Consider the following 27,374-nt stretch of genomic DNA (forward strand, 5'->3'; position numbering starts at 1 on the left):
AAGAGACAAAGAAAACCTCGGCACCTCGACCCAATAATATCAACCCTTCTCCACCATGAGATGAGGAGGGAGCTGGGTCACGTGAGGGTGAGAAGAGGCTGGGGGAACACTGGGGTCCCTCCTGAGTCTAGCACCATAGCTCAAGACTCCAGACAGGGTGTGGAGACCAGGAACAACTGAGATGAAGGCAAAGAAGGATCTGGGTCTTGTGCAGCCAGGGAAGCCAAGGGCTACTGCAGGGCCAGTGCTTGGAGTAGCCAAGATGGGATTCAGAGTTCATCAGCATAAGGATAAGAGGAGAATTAGTTAGCAGGATCCATGAGAAATATTCGACAAAACCTTGTTCTTTCTGATTAGGTACATCATCAGTAAATGAGAAGCTGATACTATAAGGTTTCCAAATAAAAGTAGCAATCAATGTATGCTTACTTTTGTCTAAAGCAAAATTTCCAGGATGTAAGTAGTTTTTCCTTGCAATGTTCCTGCTCATGAGAGGTCCACTCAATATACATAGAATGAATGAATGACTGAGTGAATGAATGAGTCACCCTCATTTTTAACTTCCTGGTCTTATATCACACTCTGTCAACTAGTGGCTGAATCACCAACTGCAAGCAAAGAGCCAAAGGAAAAGAAACAACTACAGACAATTCTGGAGTACTGCACTAGTAAATACCGCTGGGGAGGGCTGTGTGTACTTATTTTATTTGTGTGTGTATGGGTGCACACTAACGATACATTGCATGCGTGTTTTATCATTATTGTCCATGATTCAGGAATGCCAAAATAACCCCACCTCAGAATCTCTGTCTTCTTCACCTGCAATTTATACTGGCCGTTAGAGCATTTTCTCAGATTTAGGACTGTGAAACAGTGGGGATCTTCAATGCTCAGAATGTCCCTTGGCTCAGAAGTCACAGAACTACTGACTTAACACTCCAAACTTTTTCAAAGCAGTTTAAGGACATTCACTGTCCGGAGTCAGATGGGTGTGTGGGTCTGGTGGCTTCCTGAGCCACCTCACCCACGAAGTGATGGACGCTGCTTCCAGCTAAGAGGAGAGTGTGGGGGTTGGACACGGGCTTTCTAGTCTTTATTCTAACGAATGCTATTTTCAACTGCTTTAGAGAGCCGTCTCCACGAAGACTAGTGACAAGATGAAGTTTCACTGGCTCCATTTTCCCTGACAGGTTCAAAAATGTCATGCAGGTGGTAAATTAGACGTGGCTCTCCAGTAATTGGTGGGAAGAAACTTTCTCTCCTGCTGTTCATATTGTCACTGGATCCTTTAGCATGCATTGAGACTGTGTGGAATTATCGTGATTATCAGTGCTGCTGCTAGTGCTGTAGGTACTATCTTGAGAAAATGATGAAAGGCTGTTATCAATTAGAAACCTCTGAATAAATGTCTTAAAACAGCTAGAAAATTGAGATCAGTCTTGGTAGGGTGAGGGACACATCAATTGACATAAATTCTGATTTTTTAATAGCTCATGGTTTGAGTAAAGAACTTATTCTGTGATTGTATTTGAAGACTTTGAGAAAATAGCAAAAAAATGGATAGGCATTTGGCATGGCAGTTAAAACATGCCATGTAATGCCTGCATCCTATATTGGAATGCATGGGTTCAAGGCCCAGCTTCACTTCTAATTCCAACTTCCTGCTACTGAGCATCTTGGGACAGAGAAGGTGATGTCTCAAGGACTTGATTCCCTCCTATGACCATAGGAAAACTGGGATTGACTTCTGGACTCCTAACTTTGGCCTGGCCCACCCCTGAGTGTTGCAGGCCTTTGGGGAGTAAACTACTGATGAAATATCTCACTCTGTCCATCTGTCCCTCTGATTTTTCTGCCTTTTAAAAATAAAATAAAGCAAAATAAAATAGTGAAAAAATATAAAATATTGTCAATGATAATAATTATGATGTGTTTTATCTTATCAAATTCATGCAGTGCAGCATTTTACCTATGTTTGATCATTTTAGCGATAGATCAATACAGAGAAGTGATTGTTCTTTGTGCCCTGGACAGATAATAGATTGGTCCAACTTCACACAGCTTGTAAGGAGTAAAGCCATTATTTGACCCCAGTATACAGTTGTAAAAACAACAAAACAAACTAACCACAAGAGTGTCATGGCCCCCTTCCCAGGACAGCCCAGCAAACAGGACCAGAGATGGATGTGATGAGACCAGACAGGACTTAATCCTGAGGAGGACAGCTACTGGAAGAGTAGACGTGTCTTTCCAAGCCTGATGGTCTTTTCCATGGAAGTCAAAGAAGAGTTCTTTCAATGTACCCTAGATATGTTGTGGATAAAAACATACGAGTGAGACAGAACACATGTAAGCACTAACATTGCTGTGGTTTGTGATGTGCCAATGTGCTTATACTCAACTGTATTTTCCAGAATTCCCTTGCTGGTTGGGTGTGGCAAGGAGAGGCTGAGAAGGAGATTAACCCCAGTGCATTGGAGCATTGAAGGGAGGCAGCTGCCGTTTTGTGTCACGCTCACGCCTGCTTGCAGATACTCAGGCAAACACTAGTCCTGGTGCTACTGGGAGGGGAATTCACAGGTGCAGTCAAAGCCCCAAATCAGCTAATTCTGAGTCAATCAAAAGAGAGATTATTCTGGATGGGCCCATCTGAATCAGGTACAGCTCTTTCAAGAGACAGTGAGTGCACCCTGAGTATCAGAGATTCCAAGCGACAGGCAAAACTGTAAACCAGTTCCACAATGGGGGCTCCACACTAACCTCACTGCTTGGCGAGAAGCAGCAACTGTAGCTTTAATTGCTCTCCCTTCCCTCTGGATCCCTCCTTTATGACCTTGGGCTTGTGCGCGCACACACACACACAGGTGTGCATCCATATACACACATCGCTCACACACATGCACGGTTGCACACACTTCCCTGGCACTGCTCCTCTGACTGCACTTTGAGACTGACATTCTTCTTGTGAGGACTGCTTCTGTGAGGACTACTTAGGACCCCACCCTTACGACTTAATTTAACCTTTTTTTTTTTTTTAATTTTTGACAGGCAGAGTGGACAGTGAGAGAGAGAGACAGAGAGAAAGGTCTTCCTTTGCCGTTGGTTCACCCTCCAATGGCTGCTGCGGCCGGCGCACCGCGCTGATCCGATGGCAGGAGCCAGGTGCTTCTCCTGGTCTCCCATGCAGGTGCAGGGCCCAAGCACTTGGGCCATCCTCCACTGCACTCCCGGGCCACAGCAGAGAGCTGGCCTGGAAGAGGGCAACCGGGACAGAATCCGGCGCCCCGACCAGGACTAGAACCCGGTGTGCTGGCACCGCGAGGAGGAGGATTAGCCTAGTGAGCTGCAGCGCTGGCCTTAATTTAACCTTAAATCACCTCTTTTAGAGCCCTGTTTCCAAATGTCGAGAGTATTCATAGGGCAACAAACTATAACATTGTGTGTGTGGGGAAGGGGTTCATACTTCAGGCCACAATATCTATGTAGTAAGCAAAAAGGATTGAAAATGTTCTTAAAGCTAAGAGAGTTGAAGGACTGACCATTTCTATCACGCATTGACTGAGAGCAGCCAGGGGCAGAAGCCAAGAGCCTGGAACTCAATCCAGTTTTCCTATGCAAATAAGTAGGGACCCAACTACTTGAGCCATCACCTGCTGCTTCCCTAGATTTCATTGGCAGGAAACTGGAATTAGGAGCCAGAGCCAACTACCAGACCTAGGTACTCTGAAGTGGGAGGCAGGCACCTTAATGGAGTCTTAGCACTAAGCCAAACGTCTGCCATGTAGCACATTTTTAACCCAAGCATCCTCCTGCCCTCTGCTGCCCACCAACCATGTAGAATGTCTTGGTCTTGTCCTCACTAAATCCTATGTCAATACTGGCCCCTTCACTGCTTTTATAAAGAAAAAGTTTGTGGTGTGTTCATAGATTTTACTGAAGAATCATAAGAAACACAGGAAGGAGAGTTCACATGGTAGCCCGCAACACACATACACACAAACCCAGCAAAGTACAACAAAGCCTTCTTGCCAAGTATAAATCTTCTATTCTTCTACTACAGTCTGCCTGGAGAATCCCCACGCCCAGGCTCAGCCTTCTGCTGAGAGACTGTCGCTTGCAACCTGGCCCCTGAGCTGTACACTCTGTTAGGGTGCTTACACTTAATAGAACATTAATCTGTGGCCTCATCCCACCAACCCGAGTGACTTAGAAAACATCACCCCCCTCTCCCCAGTGGTCTTCCTCAGAAATTCTAGTAAAATTCTAGTAAATATGTTCTTCTCCATCTTGCTTCAAGGAAAGCAGAGTTGTCATGATGTCCATAAAACAGTTGCACCAATCAAAAGCACCCTCAAGTGGTTGACCTGGGCACATCTGCCATTGGCAGAAGGTGACTGATTCAGGCAAAAGACAGAAGTGGACAAGCAGGTATTAGTTCCCAAAGGAAAACAGAATTTCTCCAGGGAGAGAAGTGCAGCAAGCCCAGTGTCATGACAGGCACCAGCTCCTGATCATCAAACAGGAGCAGGCACGGCTTTGGCAGCTTGCAGGATGGTTGGGTTCACAGAACACAGTGCAGCTCTCCTGGAAAGAATGAGGCTAGAAACGGCTAATGGAACAGCATCAAATTAATAATGGAATGGAATGTTGCCGCAACACTGCAGGCCTCTCATTCGTCAGCTCACTGTTGGGGTGTGCCTCCTCTCATTGCACAAGTGCCTGTCCCTGGGACTCACTGAGAATTTTTCCCTACAGAACTCATTGACGCGGGAGCCTGAAAAACGATTTAACTACTCATTTTGGAAAGGCCACATGGTACAACAGGAAGACTGGGGGATAATGTGTGTGGGTGTGCTTTGTTACTGTTTACAATGACTCTTCGGGGCCATCCTCAAATTGGCAAAGCAATCATCGACATTGACATTTCTTCAGAATTTGAACACCAACAAAAGCTTGTAAATAACAGATATCATTCGGGAAGGACACCAGAAACTGTTATCAACAGCCATTGATATCTCAATTCCAACCAAGCTGGCTGGAACCAGCTAGAAAGGCAGAGTCTCACGAAATCACACTCAGGGGTGAATGAAGCCCAGGTCTAAGGAGGGAGACTCAGGGCCTGAACAAGAACACAGAAGGTAGGGCAGCTCTGTGGAGCAGTGAGTTAGGCTGGGATGTGATGACGGCATCCCATATCAGAGTGCTTGTTTGAGTCTCAATTGCTCTGATTCCCATCCAGCTCCCTGTTAACGTGCCTGGGAAGGCAGTGGAGGATGGCCCAAGTCCTTGTACCCCTGCACCCACCTGGGAAGACTGGATACAGTTCTTGGCTCCTGGCTTTCCCTGGGCTTTGGAGCCATCTGTGGAGTGAACCAATGGATATAAGATTTCTCTCTCCCTCTTTCCCTCCCTCTCTCTCTGTCTGCTTTTTAAATAAATAAAATAAATCTTAAAAAAAAAAAAAAACCCACAGAGGGTGAGGGAGGCAGAGCGAAGAAGTTAGGAATGCCAAAAACCAGAAGTGAGATAGCCAGTGAAGATGTTTTGTTACCAACTGAGCCTTTGGTGACACCTCCTGAGTATACTCATTGAGCAAATGAGCATAAACGTATTTAAGATATTGCATTTCTTCAATCGCAGACATCATAAAACAACACCTAATCAATATACAATCTGAGGAAGCCACTGACTCTCTTTGCATTGCCCTTATGCAATTTGACAGCCCAGGCAGGAGTGGGATGGAGGGATGTGACCAATAACTTATTTTGAAGAAACTGCCTTTGAGTTACCCAGCTCTTCGGGCAGAGATATTTTAATTGTGGTCCTTGAAGAAGATTCTCCTGGTTGAAGAGGCATTTGGGCATCTTCCCTTCATGAGGCCACCTGCGGTGGGCGGTGCACCCAAGTCTGGGTTCTCCAGCTCTCTCTTGAGGCTGCACGTGTCCAGGTTAGAGCAAGGCAGAAGAGAGAGATGATTGCTTCCTTCAGACTATATGTGGGTGGGACTATGAAACAAACCTATGGATCTCTGAGCCAAGGGTCCCTCACTGACCATGGCATCTGCAAACTGTAGACATCTCTGTCTTGTCTTCTTCCCCCAGGGCAAAGGAAGGTGTTGCCACCAAGGTCTTTCCCAAGCATGGCTTGTTGTTTTGCTTTGTAGGTTTTGTGCACTGACAGCCAAAACCCTTGAGTAAGGCAATGATCCTTTAGGAACAACTGCAGCCAAAAAGAAATACTCTTTGGTATATGGCATTTAGGCCATCAGATGGAATGGTCTCTCCAGAAAGAGTTGGCTCACGTGTGATGTCTACAGGTCATAAAGCACTGGGCCCATACCTATTTCCAGCCAACAGGCCGGTTGCTCACTCCACCAGGATCTAGGTCTTCCTCTCTGAATTACTCTGCCTCATGGAAGGGTCCTTGGTAGAGCCAGGAAGGAAGAGAGCACAGGCCGCAACACCTCACATGGTTTCACTTTCCTCTTTGGTCATTTCTAAATCTTAGCTCCTTCTGCAAAGCAAAAAGAGAAGGTAGAGCAAAAGCAGATACACACAAGACGTGATTCATTTTCTGACTCACTTTAAAACTCTGAATTTCACTGGACGCTAAATTTAGTCCTACGGCATTTATTGAACGAACTTAAAATACAGTGTTTTTTCCCCTAGAGCTGAGAGGCCCAGTCCCCATCAGAACAGACAACCACAAATGTCAGCACGGTGCCAGGAGAGGAGAATCTTGGAGCAATGTGACTGTGCTCAGAGATCTCTGCTCTCTGCTGTTAATCTGGCCGTATCTCCCACACTGTGGCACTTTGTTTTTTGTTTTTTGGTTTTTTACAATCTTTTATTTCATAAGAAAATATACACATGGATCATCTTCTTAGGCCCACCTTGAATCACCTCCTTGGTCTTTGGGAAAAGATGTAAAACTTTTTTGAGAAGGTGTCACCGGGTTAGAGTCAAAAGCAGCAAAGGCTGTTTTATCTCCTTTTACTGACATTGTCTTTCACAAAAGGGGGGGAAATCTATAAAAAAAAAAAAAAAAAAAAAAAAAAAACGAGGAAAATGTGAGCTTGTCTGACCAACCTTTTCCCAGAAATCTCACGGAAACCGCACATCACAGTCTAATTCTTATTTTTTTTTTTTTTTTTTTTTGACAGGCAGAGTGGACAGTGAGAGAGAGAGACAGAGAGAAAGGTCTTCCTGTTTGCCGTTGGTTCACCCTCCAATGGCCGCCGCGGCCGGCGCGCTGCGGCCGGCACACCGCGCTGATCCGATGGCAGGAGCCAGGAGCCAGGTGCTTTTCCTGGTCTCCCATGGGATGCAGGGCCCAAGCACCTGGGCCATCCTCCACTGCACTCCCTGGCCACAGCAGAGGGCTGGCCTGGAAGAGGGGCAACCGGGACAGAATCCGGCGCCCCAACCGGGACTAGAACCCGGTGTGCCGGCGCCGCTAGGCGGAGGATTAGCCTAGTAAGCCGTGGCGCCGGCCATCACAGTCTAATTCTACTTTCCCATGAACTGAGGCCTCTCACACAGTGGGCAGCTGTAAATCCCGACTGAGCAATGGGTACCAGAGTCGGATCGTGTTCACGATTTACTGAAGGATGCTATCATCGTGGTCAGTGATGTGAACAATTATTCTATTAATACTTCCATGCTTCCCAACTTTGTGTTAGGTTTTGAAGAAGTAAAATGTAGTGCAACAAGAGGAAGTTGAAAGTGTGTTTCCATTCTTCAGTGTGAAACTTTAATAATATTTATGCAAAATGTCACATTGGAAAAAGGTGTATCTTTGGAGATTTTCTATGATGTTGTCACTGGGGTCTGTAGCTCAGAACTGCCTCAGTCTAAAAATATTTCCTGTGGCTGGTGCTGTGGTGCAGTAAGTTAATCCTCTGCCTGCAGCACCGGCATCCCATATGGGCGCCGGTTCTAGTCCCGGCTGCTCCACTTCCGATCCAGCTCTCTGCTATGGCCTGGGAAAGAAGTAGAAGATGGCCCAAGCGTGTGGCCCCTGCACCCACATGGGAGACCTGGAAGAAGCTCCTGGCTCTGGATCGGCACAATTCCGGCTGTTGCAGCCATTTGGGGAGTGAACCAGCGGACGGAAGACCTTTCTCTCTGTCTCTCCCTCTCACTGTCTGTAACTCTACCTCTCAAATAAATAAAAAATCTTAAAAAAATATTTCCTAACCCTGATGCTAAGTGAGCAGAGTACTTGGGCTGAGTTAGAGGATTCTGAAGACAGACACAGCATTTCTTTCCATTACAGGACCATAGCTACATGAAGAACAGTGATTGCGTGCTCTCTATTTCTAAGGACAAGAAAGTGAAAAAAGGAAGAAGTGAAAAAGAAAAGCAGTAGTTAGACACAGGGAAGGACTTCCTAATGGTGAGGCTTGTTAAAGAGGCAAGAGAATGAGGAATATTTTCTAGTCTCCCTTCTAGAACAAGTTCTGAGATTAGAAGATGACAGTTGACTGGAGGGCGCCCGTGGGAGGTCTCATCTCAGTGTAGGAGACAAACCAGCTTTTCCAACCCACAAAGTCTAAGCGACAAAGAAAAAATAGAGCAAATGTTCACAAATTTTGGTATCAGGGAAAATCCCCCGGGGAGTTTGTTCAAAATATAGATCTCATGGCCTATTTCCAGAAATGGTGGTATGGCGGGTTTGGACTGGTACCTGGAGCTCTGTGTTGATTTTGAAACATGTATTGTGGTTAGCTAGTGCTCACCAAGCACTAGGGCAGTGGCAAGGCCTCTGATGTAGGTGCTGAGAGCCTGCCCCGCCCTATCCTCGTCTCTAATTTACTAAAGGACCTTGTCACCCGCAGCTTCCCGGACAGAAATCCGCATCCACCCCCACCCAAACCCCCACCCCCACCTCTACTTACTTTCTCCATCATTCTCTGCTTTGAGATAAGAGATGGGCAAAGTTTCAGAGGGCAGTCAGGCACTTTGCAAATCTGACTGCATATTCTTTTTATCCAAATTTACATCCCTCATTAATCACTCTCCCAAATTAATCAGGGAAGGGCTTCTCTTCTCCCAGCTAATTTTACACATGGAATTTCAAATCCACAGATATTAATTAGGGGCATGCCTCGTGTGCAGACCTGTGGACCCCAGTTCTGCTCCTTCCCACCCCTGTGATCCTGGGGAAAAGTATCCAAATTCTAGGAGTTTCTACAACCTCACTTGTGAAGGGGGGCTATTTTTACTTGCCTCCCTGGTTGGAGTGAGGATGAAACCTGAACTGTTTTGCCTCCTTCCGGGAGCCTGGTTCTTCTCACTACAAAATCCTCCCCATTCCCAGTCGCGGCTTCCTTCTCTACAATTCAAGGGGACCGACCTGTGATGGACACTGCATCTCCACCGTATTTGGCAAAAGTCAGGTTAGGAGAAGGTTACCAGAAGGAACAAAAGTGAGCCTTTTACTCGGAAGTGAGACAGCGATGCCTGTCCCTGGGTGTGTGGGGAAGGCCACAGAATCCCCCAGTGATCCTGCAAATTCAGCTTTCCTGAGAACGCAAGACTCCACGGCAAACAGAACAGGTGGGATTTCCCAAGGCTCAGGTAATGACATCCAGAAGCAAACAGACGTCGGTTCAGTGGGCCCCTTCTGGCCCCTGCTTGGGAATGCTTTTTGTTCTCATTCTGCTAAGAAGAGGCTCAGAGGAGTCAGTAGCTTGTTGAAGCTGCAGGGTCAGGTGAGAGAATAACAGACCCATGTTTAGGGTTGGACTTTGAAAAACAAAGATACAGACCAGCGCTGCAGCATGGAGGGTTAAGCCACTGCCTGCAGTGCTGTCATCTCACATGGGCACCAGCTCGAGCCCTGGCTGCTCCACTTCCAATCCAGCTCCCTGCTAATGCGCCTGGGAAAGCAGCAGAGATGGCCCAAGTGCTTGGGTCCATGTCACCCATGTGGAAGACCTGGATGAAGTTCCTGGCTCCTGGCTTTGGCCTGGCCCAGACCCAGCCATTGTGACCAAGTGGCCGAGTGAACCAGAGGATGGAAGATATTTCTCTCTCTCTCTCTCTCTCCCCCCTCTCATCTTCCCTCCCCCTTTTCTCTTTCTCTCCCTGTACCCCTGCCTTTCCAATAAATAAATAAAGATAAAAAAACAACCAAAGATACAGAACATTTCTGACATCAGTCGAGAGCAGATATGGCAAGCACACAGCACCTATCTGGGACTTGCCAGCAACATGTCCTTTACTACAGACAAGCTCAACACGATGGAGGGAATCTACTTGAACCAGGGAGTGTTTGTAGGCGGTGATGGCATTTCCATGTGACAATCCACTGAGAGCCTGCATGCCTGCTTTCGGAGCTGCCTTCCTACCCCAAGTGCTGAGTGGTGGAAGAGATGTCGCAGAGGAGGCTTCCCTGGGTCTCAGGCTGTGACAGGTAACCAGACTTGAAATGCAAAGTCCCCAGGGTATCTCACGAAGCCTTTACTGCTTTGCCGTTGGCATTTCCATCTTTCCCTCTGCAGCTGCCCCGTCCCCATCCATCGGTGCATCAGATGCATATCTGTATGCTCGCAGGAGGGGCACCATGATATCCCCTGCGCCCACTCACCTGGCCAGCACTTGCCTATTCAGGATCTGACCTCTCACTCCCTTTCCCCAAGAGATCCTCCCTAACATCCCAGTTCCCGCTACTCAGACTCGACAGGGCCTCTACTCAACATCCATCGCAGCCCTTCACGCACAGAAGTATCTGATCCCAGGCCATACCCATGTCAATGAAATCTGAATCCACGAGAATGCGACCTCTGTTTCCCAGTTGATTCCAAAGTGCAGCCAAGTCTGAGAAACATCTTAGGAGGGAAAGCATCAGTCATCCGTTTGTTAGCTCTGCATACTTGGACTAACCCATGAACATCCTTAGACTTGACCATTCCAGAGATCTTTATAAACTCCATACATGCTCTCTATATTCCCAATGATAAGCATGATTATTGACACAAGAAGTTACCCAATGAAGATGCATTTATTTGCATGAATACTATAACGGGAGTTATTTCATAAGCCTGCAAATGGAGTTTAACAATGGTACAGCTTGCAAAAAATGGATGATGTCAATAATATTGGTCATAGTAATTCAGGTTGTAGGATATTTCGTATCAACAGCTTCCGTGTTTAACTTGGAGGATGCACATAGTGGTGCTCCACACACATTTGTTAAGCTGGCAAATGCCTTGGGTGGACTGGAAGAATTAGCAGCAAAGCTTTGCAGTTCACCCTGGGAAACTGCCTGCTCTACTGCTGTGATCTCTGTCCATCTGCCCACGCAGCACAGAGGTGCCAAGCCAATAAGCCAGATGGCAGAGGGTCAGAAAAGTGCCCGGGCTGAGGCAGAGGGAGAAGAAAGTGACAAGGAGGATCAGGAAGGGGAGGAGGAGGAGGAAGGAGTTTTGGAAAAGGAGGAGAGCTGTGACAGCAGTGTTGGGGAGGGATGGAGGAGTGGCTGAGAGGGTGGAGAGTGACCCAAGAGACAGTGAGGCACAGGTGGGCCCAACAGTTCAAGGACACAAGATGACCACAGGTGCTTTGTTCTATGGTAATTTGGAAGTCCCAGGAGATGGGGGCCGGGAATAGGGGACTGGATTTATCAGCCGAAAGAATTCAGAGTAGAGAAGTGAGAACCCATAGAGAGTCTGCCAAGAGCAAGCCAGGTTACAATTTGCTGACACTTTGGAAGTCTGGAGGTGGTCAAATCGCCTCCCATTCCTGAGAGGGTCCAGGCAGGCAGCTCCCTGTGGGACGCACATGAGCTCCCAGGGCTCTCCCGCCAGAGGCATGAGCTCATTCCACTCGCCTGTCTGGTCTGCGGTCCTAGCAAGCACGATCAAACTTTATGAGGCTTGTTACAAGCAAATGACACAGGAAACTGCAGAGGGGTTGGCAGGAGGGAGAGAGCAGCAGGGGGCTGAGCACACTGCTGGGGAAAGGGGAGTGGGGTGGGGATGCTGGGCACGGCCCAGAACTGGAACGCATCAGAGCCAGCCCTGAGCAGCTGGCAGCTCCTGCCTCAAGGGCCCGATTTTCCAAGCGATGACTTGAGTGTTCGCACCTGCACTGGCTGGGGCTGAGGACCTCCCTCCGCAGAGTTAATGGGGCAGGCAGAACCCAGGAACGCTTCTGGCCACAGCAATGGTTTCTGTTCTCCTTGGCTCCTCCTCTGCTGGCAGAGCAGGCTCCAGCTCCAGCTCCGTGGAAGCGACTCCTTGCGGTGCTCACTGCTATCAAGGTGTGCGGATGTCTCGGCCAGGGAGCCCAGAGAGGACAGCTACGGGGCACGAACGCAGCCTGCCGTGCTCACACTCCTCCACTCCCCTTCCCCATCGGTAGAGCCAAGGCTGTTTCCCTTTCAAACCCAAGCTTGGAAAATTCTCCTTACACCTTCCGGGCTTCCCCTCATGCTTTCTGCTTCAGACAAACAGGAGATGGAATACCTGGGAATCCCCCAGGAGCTGGGATTCCTGTGGTCGGGGGTAGCTCCTACAGGGAGAAACAAAACTCATACCGACTGTGCTTTCTCTTGAACTCTTTCCCATAGCAAGTGCAGCTGGGAGCTGCCCCACAGCCAAGGCTCTGCTCCCTGCATTGCTACACACTTGTGTGTGCACAAGCATGCACACGGTGCGTGCACAGGCACCCACTGGTAATTAGGAGATGAACACAGTGTATGTTCAACCTGGGCAAAGGCTCGGAAATACGCCTTAGCCCGATCTGAATGCAAGAAACCAAAGAGGCAAAGGAAAGATGCCGCGTGGATGCTGTTACATAAATTTTCTCTCCCAGCACAGCCCGAGGTGGTTAGATGCCGTTTTAACCATCCAATGGGAGCTCCTTAAGCTCTCCCCCTAATGCTGGAAAAACACTCACTTAACAGGCTTGTCCAAACAATTCCCTTTTTAATTCAGACATGATGAACTGCAGGGGGGAAGCAGAGCCCCAGGGCTGTCCACCTCAATACCATCACTCCTGACAGGGCACTGAGCCACACCGCTCACCCCAACGGTCCATTAAGAAGCCTGACGGGGGAACTGCAATGATGGTCAGGTTTCAGACACAGGAGGCCAGCCATCCGTGCCTTCCCAACTGTCCTGTTCCTCCGTTACTCTCCCTCCCGTACCCACACAGCACATGCATGCAGACTCCACTCCATCCCTCCCCTCCTCCTAAACGCTCGTTCACAGGCTCTGGCCCTGGCACCCGCCCACCTGCTCACACACACCCCGTTACAGTGGCGCTGGGGGCCGCTTGCGGGAGAAGGCAGATTCCCACAGGGATCTCACACTCAGACCCCCTCTCACATCACACCTCCACCCACAGTCTCACTCTCCTTCCCATCCACATTCTTCCTCAACATCTTCATTTGCCAGTCCAGCTCTCTGAACTTGAACCTGCCTCATCTGCCTTTCTCAGTGCAGTTTCTCAGAGAGCTGTCCCTGTCTCTCCGCCTGCCCGGATCCCACCCTCCACCACGGCGGCTCCTGTTCTCTCCACCTCTCGGCGGCCAAGTCCGAGCTCCTCCCTTCCTGGCGCTCACAAGGGGCTCCTTCCTGAGGCAGCCTTATCACTATTTCATTGCTTCTTTCACAATATATTCCTGTCCTTGCAACTGAACTGCATTCCCTTGAGTTAAAAATCTGACTTTGGGTTATGTAACAAGTTCCTTGGGGGATACATGAGGATTCAGCCAGTGACTTAGAAGTAAAGCAAACTACCAAAATAAAAGAAAAAATACATATAAATATATATTTTAAAAATGGCTAGTTTATACAGCAGCCTAATTAAAGGGAGAGCTAGTCAGTGGAAAGCAGTGGGAATATAGACAATTCTGGGTTGGGAAATGTTACTTTCTTATCCAACAGTCATTTTGCAAGTGCTAACAGGATAAAAAAAATGCCATTGGGGAAAACATGCATCTGTGAGTTCCTAATATGTGCTTCATGAGGGAGTGTGCTGTAGCAAATGAGGCCGAATTTACTGCAACCACACGAAAACATATTCCAGCAGCGCAATTAATTAGCCAGGGTGTCTACATTGTATGATATGAAACATTCACTCGTACGGAGTTTAATAACATTGCCTATCACAGCATGATTAATACAAATTCAATGATTCAGCTATGGCTGGGCTATGCCTATAGATTCTTTGTAAGATATGGAAATCGCTGTAACACATTTCACACATATTTCCATATATAACTTTTTTTCTGTGATGTTTCAAAGAGTTGGATATAGTCCCCATGTGATTGCTCAAATGAAATTCACACGTACGTTGAGTTCAACTGGTAGACCAGCTTCCAAAATAAACAGCAAGAGATGAAGGGGGGGTTGAGCAGGAGCCTAGGGGAGGAATGGAGCCGGAGAGACAACAGACTCGATAACAAAAAATTGCTCAGCGCTTCTTATTGGTGGATTCTTCGACTGTTCACCTGACTTTCCAGGCCAGTGTTTAAAACGCTGTCTACCGCAGGGGTCCTATCTATGAAATCTGCTGATAAGGGGCAGATAGCAAATATTTTTGGCTGTGTGGGCCATGTCCTGATTTCTCAAATCTGCCCTGGAGGATGGCAGCACTCGGGGGCAGTACCTGTGGGTGAGGTTGTGTTCCAATGAAACCCGATGCATGAGTCCTACAATTTGAATGGCATGTTTTTTGCACAGCACCAGGTATTCTCCTTTTAATTTTTTCATCCACTTAAAAGCATAAAAATTATTCTTAGCTCATGGGCAGTACAAAAAATAAAAACAACAACAACAACAACAAAAAAAAACATGTAGTGGGCTAGATCTTTTTTTATTTTTTATTTTTTTATTTTTTGACAGGCAGAGTGGACAGTGAGAGAGAGAGAGACAAAGAGAAAGGTCTTCCTTTTGCCATTGGTTCACCCTCCAATGGCCACCACGGCTGGCACACCGTGCTGATCCAATGGCAGGAGCCAGGAGCCAGGTGCTTCTCCTGATCTCCCATGGGGTGCAGGGCCCAAGCACTTGGGCCATCCTCCACTGCACTCCCAGGCCACAGCAGAGAGCTGGACTGGAAGAGGGACAACCGTGACAGAATCCGGCACCCTGACCAGGACTAGAACCTGGTGTGCCGGTGCCACAAGGCGGAGGATTAGCCTAGTGAGCCGTGGCACCAGCCTAGATCTGTCTTAAGGGCTCAAGTTAACAGCCCAATTGATAGTGTTTTGTTGAAGATTTTCACTATCAGTTCTTCCCTGCCTTCTCTGCCTCCTTTTCTTTCCTTCCCTCACCTCCACTAGTTTGCAAGGGCTCCATGATGAACCAGAACCCCTCTCTCTCGAGTTCTAGGATCTGTGTTTTGTCTGTGCTGTTGTTCAGAGTGAGGTTTCTGTAACTTCCTCCAGAAAGCGGCACTGAGCAAATGTCTTTCTGGACACCCTCATCAAATGAGCTGCTTCTTTTTCCCCAGAGCACAAGAGTTCTTTGTGCCTGTCCAGAAAAAAACCAACATTCCAACCAAGAGGAGTGAGAAGGAGAAAAGGTGTCTCATCACGAGTGAGGTTTCTTCAGGTTTTCCTAAGTAAACCAGAGCTGCAGCCAGAGTTTGTGGAGGGAAGAGGGGGCCTGGTCAGTCATTTGGGTCCCCAGGCAGCATCTCACAAAACACAGATACTAACAACCCTTCTGCCCTCGCCATACCAGTTCCCTGTTGGGAGGGTCCACTTCAGAACTCCCTCTGCATGTGGACATGGGAGAGATCTTAGTCTGGTTGTGCTGTTGTAAAGGAATACCGGAAACTGAATAATTTATTATGAAAATAAATTTATTGGCTCTCAGTTCTGGAGGCTGAGACATCGAAGATTACAGCACCAGAATCCAGTAAATGTCTTTTGCTGCATCATTACATGATGGAAGGCAGAAAGGCAAGAGGGCAATCTAATCCCATGAGCCTCTTGTATAACAGCATTAATCTACTTGTGGGGGTGCAGCCCTCATGCTCTTCCATTAGGCCCCCACCTTCCAACACTGTCCTATTGGATATATAAGTTTCCACGAATGCATTCTGGGGGACATAGTCAAGCCATGGCAGTAGCCTCCTGGAGGCTGCGTGCATCTCAATATCCAAGTTTTTCCCTTACAAGCACTGAGTTAGAATTGGAAGTAGACCTCTGAGGGTGCTGAATATGAACATGGCATGGGGTACAATTTTGTCATTGAGTAACCCTGACTTCTACAGGCTAGAAGCATTTATTAGAGCTAAATGATATGTGAGGGCCAAGCAAAGTGCTTTATTATCCTGGACTTTTGGAGAGGGACACTGTGGTTCAAAATCAGGAAATAACACACCCATAACTAGAGCATGAGGTCTACCTAAAGCAGAAAGTCAAAATGACTTCTCTATATTACCATCTTTCCTGACTACTGTAGGGAGCCTGGGTGAGTATGTGTTATTTTTCCTGTCCTTAGCAGCATTCTTGGTTTTCTATGGCTATAACACTTGCCCATGTTCAATCACACTGGCTAATTCAATGTCATACTCTAAATATCTCCCACTTTGACTCCTAAGTCCTGGGGTGGGAGAAAGTAGACTAAGCCTAAGACAAGCGAAAACCCAGCTACCAACAAAGACTTACTGGAAATAAAAAATACAGTGTTATCATCAGCTCTGGGGCTGTTCTTGATCCTGTGGTTCCTTTTCCCTGCTAGTGACCCATGCCCACAAAGAATCCAATCATGGGGCCAGCACTGTGGCACAGCAGGTTAAAGCCTTGGCCTGAAGTGCCAGCATCCCATATGGCGCTGGTTCTAGTCCTGGCTGCTCCTCTTCCAATCCAGCTCTCTGCTATGGCCTGGGAAAGCAGTAGAAGATGGCCCAAGTGCTTGGGCCCCTGCACCCATGTGGGAGATGCAGAAGAAGCACCTGGCTCCTGGCTTTGGATCAGCGCAGCGGCCATCTGGGGAGTAAACCAGCAGATGGAAGACCTCTCTCTGTCTCTACCTCTCTCTGTAACTCTGTCTTTCAGATAAATAAAACAAATCTTTTTTTTCTTTTAAAAAAAAGAATCCAATCAGCAATTGGGGGTTTCTGAGAGATGGCAAAATTCCGACCAGGCCCAAAGCATTTAAAACCCATCTGCATAGCCTAAAAGTGCTGAAAACCCACACTCTCCTCCCAAGTAGTTATTTTTAACCACACCAGCAAAACAATAGCAGTATAGCTACGGTGATGGACAGCAGTGAAGGGTGGCACCAGTCACCACATACCCTTCCTCCTTGCAAGTAGACAGGCAAAGGGTCCTTCTTGTGCCTGAAGAACTCCTACCTTCAGGGACCTAGAGTCCAGAGCAGTATTAAGCAATCTGTGTGTCTTCCAGAACTGTTGGAAACACAGCAACGCCTTTCTCCTCTGCATTGCAACAGCAGAAGGTTCAGGATGGGGTTACTAAAACGCACCACATGTGGGAAAAAGGCAGGCATCAGTATCAAACATATAAAATTTATAAGTGGAAAGGAGTTAGGACCAGCCAGTGTCTAGTTACTTTGAATCAAAAAAAAGCATGATCCTATGAAGAGCGATGGGACTGTCAAGGCACATCAGAGAGGACTCCTGTCTAGTTCGTGATTATATTCCACTAAAGTATGAATTATAGATTAAGCAAAGATTCTCAAATGTTTCATGAATTGAACTATCAAAAGCCAACTGCTGACCCTGTGTGTTTTGCTATAGAAAGAGCGAGAACATATGTGGATTTGGAAGCCCAGTGTGTAGGACACTGGAAGTGGGGATGGATATATCCAAATCACAGCTTAAAAGATAGGCCTTGAGGCCAGTGCCATGGCTCACTAGGCTAATCCTCCACCTGCGGTGCCGGCACACCAGGTTTTAGTCCCAGTCAGGGCCCCGGATTCTGTCCCGGTTGCTCCTCTTCCAGGCCAGCTCTCTGCTGTGGCCCGGGAGTGCAGTGGAGGATGGCCCAAGTGCTTGGGCCCTGCACCTGCATGGGAGACCAGGAGGAGGCACCTGACTCCTGGCTTCGGATCAGCACAGTGCACTGGCCTTAGCGCGCCGGCCTTAGCGCGCCAGCCATAGCGGCCACTTGGGGGGTGAACCAATGGAGAATGGGGAGTGAATCAGTGGAAAGAAGACCTTTCTCTCTGTGTCTCTCTCACTGTCTAACTCTGCCTGTCAAAAAAAAAAAAGTTGTTTGTAAATAATCTGGCTCTAAAATACATACTGTGTTTGCCGCAGGAGTAACTGTTTCTGCTATACATTTCTCTCTTTTTCTATAGCTATTAACAGATTGTGTTGTAATTGTTTTATTCTGTTTCCTCAGTAGATTGCGAGTTAACTGATGGCAGGGATCATACTTGGGTCTTTTGTTTGTTTGCTTGCTTTTAATCTCCAGGCCCTGCTATAGGGCTTGGCACAGAATGGGTTTTAAATTAATGTTTGCTGAGGGAGGGGGGGAGGGACTCAGGAGTGGAATGGTGAGTGAGGACGCCTGAATCTGTTGGGATGCTATAAACTCACCTTGCAGCCGGCTCCCAGGGAACATGGCTTTTCAACAAACTCTAACCTTGACCACAAAACATCTGCTGGGCCATACATGGTAGGGCCATTGTGGGAAGAGCAAGCGACAACCCCATGGTTGGCCTCTCCCTGCATCTAGACCACATCCGGCGTGGTGGGCACGCAGCGTGCCTCCCTCAGCAATAATCACCTCACCACTGCTAACAGTCGCCAGGTGTTCTTCAGTCATCATCGAGGTATCCTTTGATTTTCAGCGTGATTGATAACCACACATAAATCTGTATTGTTCAAACCTGATTCATTGTATTTACCATCCCGTAAGAAAAACAAAACCTATAACCAAACTCGGGCTTGCAGAACTGCTAACTCAGCTCACTGACTGGTTGGTGCTGGCTTAAATTGCAGCTTGATCAGCTGAATTGGCTTCAGATTTGATTTCCCAGCCAGACTGTGGTCATCTTGGTCGACAGGATATCCAACTTATAAAAGTGAGCGTATCTGCAGTAGTCAGTGATCCATTCCTCCGGGGGGCAGGGTGCCTCATGACACCAACTGAAACGTTTTTTCGTTACTGATTCTGGAAACTTGGATTCAATTGCAATAGTTATTACAAAGTATTCTCAATGTAGTCTCCTTCAGGATTTAAACCTTAGAGCCATTCTTTGGAGTTAGTTAGGCATAAATCTGTTCCAGTTATCTTGCAAGGCCTATCTTCTTTTTGTTGTTGTTGTTGTTGTTGACAGGCAGAGTTAGACAGAGAGAGAGAGACAGAGAGAAAGGTCTTCTTTCCATTGATTCACTCCCCAAATGGCCGCCATGGCCGGCACGCTGTGCCGATCCGAAGCCAGGAGCCAGGTGCTTCTCCTGGTCTCCCATGCGGGTGCAGGGCCCAAGCACTTGGGCCATCCTCCACTGCACTCCTGGGCCACAGCAGAGAGCTGGACTGGAAGAGGAGTAACTGGGACAGAATCCGGTACCCATATGGGATGCAGGCACGGCAGGTAGAGGATTAACCAAGTGAGCCACGGCGCCAGCCCCACAAACAACTTTTAAAAGGACTGAGAGTCTTGAGCCAGTGCATCGATACTCCTGGAGAGGTGAAGGAAGACTTCTTAGAGAGCACAGTTATTTCCAGAAAGACCTGCAGGCCTGACAGTGTCCCATCTGCAAAGGCTCGGGGGCATAAGGAGCTTCCAGGAAACCAGCACTCGGTGAGGCTCTCCCCATCATCACCTCCTGACTGCAGACTCCACACTGCCCTTGCCCTGACTGCACCCGCACACCTCCTGCAGCTCGTGGGTAGAGTCTCCACGCCCTTCCCTCCCTCTCCACATGAACTGAATGACATCCTTTCCACACGGATGATCCCTCCCCAGAGCAGTGGCAGCTGCACTCCACTGTTGCCGCCCCAACCAGAGACAGGCAATCGGCACTGCTGCAAGATCGGCCTCCAGTCCTCGCCTGGACCACAGCCAGCCGGGGTAAGCAGGCTCTGAGCTCGCAGGTCCTCAGATACTGCACCGCAGCTCCTTCTAGCCCTTTATGCCACGCATCTGCTGCTCCTGCTGACTAGGAAAACAGCCTGTTGAGGTTCCGGCAGTCACACTGGGAATAACGCTCGATGAGAAGAGAGGAACTGGAACAGGTATTTGGCACAGCAGTTAAGCTGCAGCTGCGAATGGCTGCATCCCATATAAAAGTGCCTGGGTGTGAGTCCCAACTCCCGCCTCCATTCCAGCTCCCTGCTACTATGCGCACCGGGAGGCAGCAGGTGATGGCTCAGTTAGATCCCTGCAACCCATGTGGGAGACCTGGATTGAATTCCAGGGTCCTGTCTCCAGCCAGACCGAACCCCGGTCATTGTGGACTTTTGAGACAGATATGAGATCTGTGTGTGTCTGCCTCTTAAATAAATAAAATTTAACAACAAAGAAGAAAACAACTGAGGGATCTCTGTGGTTCTGCCATTAATAGCTGTCAGACTTCTTGTCCCTTAATCACATCGGACCCGAGTTTCCTCAACTTTAAAGTGGATGCATTGAAATCAGGGACTTCCTAGGTCCCTTCCAGCCCTAAGATTCCCTGTGTTATTGCTGCATAGGAGATACAGTGGGATGAAGCTATGACTATAATCACAGTTCAGTCAGGCTCTGTGTCATTGAAGATTATTCTAGAACAGGAATTGGCAAATGAGAGCCCCATGGGCCATATCTGGCCTGCAGCCTGTTTTCCTACAACCAATAAGCTAAGAATGGCTTTTACATTTTTTAAAGGCTTGTAAATTAAGCAAAGAATATGCAACAGAGACCGGGTGGCTCACAAAGCCTTGTATATTTTCTATCTATCCCTTCACAGCAAAAGATGGCCAATTCCCATGCTACAGTGCCCAGGACTGTTCAAGATTGGGAAATTCAGCTATTTAACACTCTGCAGCAGGACAGCCTTTGCCACCTCTGCTTTGGCCACATAGCAGATTAACCGAGCCTTTGACACTCTTCCATTGAGAGGTGGGATTCTGTCCCCTCTGACTGCTTTGTCCCACAGAATAGTGAGGAAGGAGGAGTGAAGCAGTCTGGGGACACAGGTCTTGTGAAGTCGGCTGTCTCCACATTCTGTCTCCTGGGACACTCCGCATTCCCAGGAAGGTGAGAGACATGTGAAGTGTGCAGTCTTGGACCTGCTCAGACCAGCTAGCTCAGTACCACCAAATGACGTCAGTTGGCACCAGCCAGAACAAAGGAACTCTCCAGCCAATGTGGGGAGCAACTCGGACTAGACTGTTACTGGAATTAAGACTTATTCTATGCATCTGCTCTCCCACAATATGGCGCTGGGAGAGGAGTAAAAACAGCTTCTACACAGCTGCCTCTCACTAACTTGACAAGCTGCAGGAGCTGCTCCTGATTGGAGGAGAGCAGCGTACTCGGCGTGTGGGTAGCAGAGTTGGGGTTGGTGGAAGAGGACTATAAAGGAGGAGAGAGACAACATGCACCAGGAACATCTAAAGGGAACATCTAAGGGGAACACCTGTGCAGCCCCCGAGAGAGCCGGCCGGCGGTGTGCTGCTCCCCTGCGGAAGTGGGGAAAGTGGCAGGGGGAACCACCCTTCCACGGAGGTGGAAGGGACGGTAGCCAACCCGGGAAGAACCAGCAGCAAACCCGGGGAGGGCCGAGCAGACAAAAGAACAGTGCAGGGTCCTGTGTCGTTCCTCCACGAAGAGGGGGAGCGACAAGCCAAGGCCTGCCCCGATTCCCTGACCTGCAAAATCTTGCTAGATAATGGAATGGCTGGTGTCTGGCGTCTCTGTTTCGGGATAGTTACACATGACAGATAACTGGACAGGATCAGAGTGTGGGTTACCAATGAAAAAGACACCAGGCACCACTTCTGTGTCTGTCCTTCATGTAACTCGTATTCTCAACAAAGACTGGGAGTGGATGCACATCCTAGCTCTGTTCTCGTAGCATGATTTCATCTGGCTGTGCTTGGGACTATGAAAAGAGCATCTAGACTCTCCCACGGTATCTCCTGGGGGGAATCTATGCACAGTCTGGGTTGGATCCCAGCCTGCTCCCTAGTGCAACTCCCCATCCCCAAAACAACACATTCTGCGGCAAGAACACCACTCGGGACACTGGGGAGACTAGATTGGCTGTCCGGTATGTGTAGACAAGCGTTTTGTAATGTTCATTGTCAAATCCCTAGCCCCAAGCATCACACCTCACTGAGCACAAAAGGCATTACTCAATGTGTGTTTATGGATTGGAAGGAGATGATAATAATTAACGTAAGTGTATCGACCATTTGTTTCACACCAGCACGGCACTAAATGTTCTATATGGATTGTCTCATTTACCCTGCACAACAATCCCGGGAGAAAGGTGTCATTAGCCTCATCTTGGAAATAGAAAAACCGAATTTCACCAGATGGATCTGAGCAAGGTAACTGGTAGGTTAGGCATACTCCAGTGATCTCACTCACCCACAATACTTCCTGTCACAGGCATTGATCATCCCTGCCTCTGAGGAGCCCGCTCTGCCAGCACAGTGCTGGAGGGATCTGCGAGAACCGTGTTCCTCTGTTACTGCTGCATCACAAACCAGCACACACGGGATGGCCTAAACGAAATCCAGTTATCAGCTAAGCTGATGAGCCTAAGCACACCATCCCTGGCTTCTCTGTTCAAGGCCACCCAAGGCTGAAGTCAAGGTGTTAGCTGGCCTCGTTCACATCTGGAGCTCATAGGCTTCTTCCAAGCTCAGGTAGCTGTGGCTTTGGTTCTTGGTGGTTATAGAGCTGAGGTCCCTCTGTCCTTGTTGGCTCCAGCTGTGGGCTACTGTCATCCTCTAGTGGTTCTGTCCCCATACCCCTGTGGGCTCTTCATTGCACAGCCTACCAGCCAGAACCTTCCTGGGGTCAAATATCTCCCACACTTCAGTTCAGGAATAGCCCATTCTCTTGAAAGGGCTCACCTGACACCCCTTAAACTCAACTGATTTGGCACCTTGATGGTATTTGTAAAACCCATTCAGCGCAGTACCTAGATTAGTGTTTGCCTGGATAAATGGGAGAAGGTCTATGTACCCCAGGGGATGTACATCTTGAGGGCTCATCTTACAACTCTGCCTACCATGACAGCCCAGAGAAGGGGCAGATAACAAAGAGACGCTGCTCCACCGATTTGTTCTCTTACAAAGACTTTCTCTCTCTCTGTACTCAGAGGTCCCAGTGAAGAGGGAGCCATTCTGGAACCTTAAGGCAGATCATGGGACTTCTTAATCTAAGAGCGGAATTTAGAGAGGAAGGGGTGCAGGTTCATAAATCTATGACTCCGCGTGGAAATTTGCTGTGCAGAGGTGGAGAGGCTGTGAGTCATGGTACCCCGTGCCGATTCCCCATCTTTCTCCTCTTAATAAGGTCTCTGTGGAGAAGACTCGCCCCGGAGGGTGTGGGCTGGGCAGGGTCTGGGTTTGCCTTTTCCTGCAGCCCTGTGTTCTCTGCAGAATCTGCTGCTTCTGCAGTTGGAGTTGATTACTGAATAATGAATTATCATTCCTTTTTTATTTTCCAGTCCTCTTGAGAAATGTGCTGCTACTTTTCTACTTATTGAGACTGAAAAATGGAAAGAAAAAAAAAAGATTCTTCTTTCATCCAGAGGGGGAAAGCGCAAGCTTACCGAACAACTCAGTTTCAGTGCTGGAGATGGAATAATTGTTCTAATTAATTTGATTTCTGATTTGAAGTAAACTGGACTGTAGCACCTCTAACTAGGTAACACCATGCAGGGTCACTGGGTCAGATCAAAGACCTCTCCTCCCACTAGGAGGGCTGCCTACCCCATGCTGGGCAGGAGTGGGGCCAGAAGAGGAATCTGGGAGCAGACATTTCATTCAAGAGCAAGAGAGCCAGAGTCTTCCCAGGAACCTGGGGGGGGGGGGGGGGAGCTGTCCTCCACCCCTCCCGGGCTCTGGAATTCTGTCAGTAGAGATCTGTTTTCTACAATGGTTAGGACAGCCGCATTCTATATTGGAGTGTCTAGGTTTGATCTGCTTCTGATTCAGTTTCCTGCTAACACACAGGTGACAGCTCAGGTACTTAGGTTCCTGCCACCCATATTAGAAACCTGGGTGGAGTTCCTGGCTCCTGGCTTCAGTCTGGCTCATCCCTGGCTGTGATGAGCATTTGGGGAGTGAACAAGTACATGTCTGTCTGTCTCTCTGTGTCTGTGTCTCTCTGCCTTTGAAAGAGAGAGAGAAGGGATATTTGTTTGCCTAGGAAGGAGGCTGCACATGGGAGAACCCTAGTGGGAGAGGTGGTTGGTGCTGAGGGCTCGGCTGTAAGTGAGGAAGGGGAGATGCCTGTGTTCATCAGCTTAGGCTGCCTTCGCAACGTGCCACGTGTTGGACGAATTAACAGAAGACACTGATCTTCTCTCAAGCCTGGAGGCCAGTGGTCCGAGATCAAAGTCCAGCAGGGCGGGCTCCTTCCGAGGCCCTCCTCAGTCTGCAGAGGCCACCTGTCCTCTTGCTGTGTCGTCACAGGGTTGGCCTTGTGACTGGGCCATTATACCCTCCTCTCCTCTTGGAGGGACACAGCCATACTGAATCAGGGCCATTCGTATGACCTCATTTCACCTCCGTCACCTCTTCAAACACCCTCTCTCCAAGTGCAGATGCATTCTGGGTACTGGGGTTGGGGCTTCGTGGGTCAGCCACACAGGCGACTGAGTGAGGAAGGCTAGGATTATTAGCAGTGCGAGTGAAACAGCCTGAAGGGGCCTCACGACAACTGACCTGACACCTGGGATCCGTCCCACAGCGACCAGATGACAAAGTGCCTGAGGGCAGGCAAGGTCTGCAGCCGCTGACCCTGTGATGCTACCACGGCTTCTGTCACCCTTTATCACGGGCTAAGTACACGCAACCGCTGTCAGAGGGGCTGTACTGCTGTGTACTGCTGGGATTCCGGTGTGCTGGTAAAAGTGTGTGCACATATTGTGTGTGTTTGTGTGTGTGTGAGTGAGAGAGAGAGAGAGCGCCACACACACAGAGGGGAAAAAAACCTCTAGTCTCAGTGATGGAAAGAAATGCACAGATGCTGACACCAGGTAGAAGCTGCAAGAAGCTGATGTTGAAGTCCGTTTGCAAAATCATTTCTTTTGAATAAACATCTGCTCAGACCCCATGGCTCACAGAGCAGATTCTTCTTAATCCCAATCGGGAGGCAGCGGGGTGGGGGTGGTCAAACTGAATTGAAACATATTAACTGCAGTACCCAGATCTCCTGCTTTCTTTTATGTATCAGTCTCGAGTGTATCCTTTTCTGCTCTCAAGGAAATCTGTCACCCGCCCCAGGAGAAGAAGCAGCTCATTCATTCGAGGCACTTCCACCTCCCAGCCTCCCTCTAGTGGGCTTTGGTTCTCTCCGTGGCACTGAACACTGTGTACCAGCCTCCAAGTTCCAGCTCTTTATCTCACTGACTCTGGCTGCTCAGCCACAAAGTAAGCTCCACGAGGGCAAAGGATCTTTGCCCCTAGTGCTTCACTGCTCCAGGACCTTTGACCGACAACAACCAACACACAATAGAACACATGATTGGAAACACTGGCTTGGCGAGTGAGTGCCTTCAATGACATTTAGACAATCTGCCAGGGCTAGAAAGAAGAAAGCAAATGAGGGTTCATCTCAGCCTTTTCTAAAATTCCCCAGTTAGGGGGGTGCAGAGGATCAGATCTGCATGGACAAGACTGGAGTACAGGTAGTTAAGAGACAAGCTGAACTGTGGGAAGAAGAGGGGTTGCGATTTGCACTGAGCCCCACAACAAGCAATTTAGGGAGTACACAGTGGATATCTGGGGAGTCTTAAAGGACAACTGGAGTTTGCCCGTCATAAACAGGCCTGGCAGGTGCAGGGGTAAAGGAACAGGAGATCTAGAAAGTGGCGTGGGTAGTGTAGAAGCTCAGGGGAGGGACCCGGAGCGGCCACGCCAGTGAGCCTGAAGCTTCGTGACCACATGAGGTGTAGAAGAGGTTGTGCCAGCTAACAGCTTAGGGCTTTGTCCTGCAGGAGCCTGCTAAGTGTTTTTAAAAATTTTTCAGACAGACTGATAGCATGCTCAAGGAGGCAGTTGCGACAGGGGAAAAGACACAGAGGAAGGAGAAGACCAGCAGCAGAGCGGGCTGTAGCAAGCCCAGGTACTACCAGCAGGGCCAGGGAGGGCGAGCAGTGACGAAGCCCACACTCACTGAATAGACAACAGAGTCAGTGGGGGAGAGAGCGGGGCACGAGAGGAGCCTGAACTCCTGGCTTGAGCAGCTGCACGAGTAGTGGCACCGTTAACTAGAGACCAAAGTGGAAGCCGCGGCAGGGCGAAGCTAGGCATGAGTACAGGGTGTTGAAGGAAGTGCATGGCTCTCCAAGAACAGCTCCTGGCCTGGGTGTCTGCAGAAGGCTGGGGACTGTCAGCATCCCCAAAGGTGTGGGGAGCAGCCTAGACTGGACTAAGTTACTGGAATTAAGACTTATTCTATGCATCTGCTCTCCTGTGGGGAGCAGCCCGGACTGGACTGAGTTACTGGAATTAAGACTTATTCTATGCATCTGCTCTCCCACAATATGGCGCTGGGAGAGAAGTAAACAGCTTCCGCACAGCTGCCTCCAGTTCAACTAATAAACTGTAGGACTTGCTCCTGATTGGAGAGCAGCGTACTCGGCGTGTGGGCAGCCGAGTTAGGATTGGCGGAGGAGGACTATAAAGGAGGAGAGAGACGGCATGCACCGGGGAACATCTATGGGGAACATCTAAGGGAACCCGTGCAGCCCCCGAGAAAGCCGGCCGGCGGTGTGCCGCTCCCCTGCGGAAGTGGGGAATGTGGCCAGGGGGAACTGCCCTTCCACGGAGGTGGAAGGGATAGTAGCCAACCCGGGAAGAACCAGCAGCAAACCCGGGGAGGGCCGAGCAGACGAAAGAACAGCGCAGGGTTCAGTGTTGCTCCTCCACGAAGAGGGGGAGCGACATAATGGTGCCGTGACTCGGATATGAAGCCTAGGCAGGATTTAGTGTTGCTCCTCCATGAAGAGGGGGAGCGACAAAAGGGAACGAACCAAGACGTCCACAGTCGCCCTTCCTGGTTGTGCACCTCCTTCCTCTGGGGACGCCACACATGGTTCTGCATCTGCGGTCATGTGTTCGCTTGCTCATGCCGCGTACCCTGCCTATAAAGCTCGTGTGACCGCCACACACTATTGCCATTCCTTGTGCATCAAAGGGGGCACTTCAGCTGTCTGTTGACCTGAGTGCACACAGCTGAGGTTCCTACCCAGAGAAAACCTTGCTGCCAA

General features: G+C 48.9%; 1 long non-coding RNA gene across 2 annotated transcripts in view; it reads right to left on the bottom strand.

Moving 5' to 3' along the window:
• Window positions 1-3,675: 3,675 nt before the first annotated feature.
• LOC149125274 (uncharacterized) overlaps window positions 3,676-27,374 on the bottom strand; it is a 220,174-nt gene continuing 196,475 nt past the window's right edge. For both annotated transcript variants that reach the window (XR_016211362.1, XR_016211360.1), the window contains exon 4: window positions 3,676-6,513. This is a non-coding gene — a long non-coding RNA (uncharacterized LOC149125274). The remainder of the gene's footprint in view (window positions 6,514-27,374) is intronic.

Source organism: Oryctolagus cuniculus, chromosome 7 (assembly GCF_051225735.1).
Source record: "Oryctolagus cuniculus isolate XC-2025 breed Fujian yellow rabbit chromosome 7, ASM5122573v1, whole genome shotgun sequence".
Classification (NCBI taxonomy): Eukaryota; Metazoa; Chordata; class Mammalia; order Lagomorpha; family Leporidae; genus Oryctolagus; species Oryctolagus cuniculus.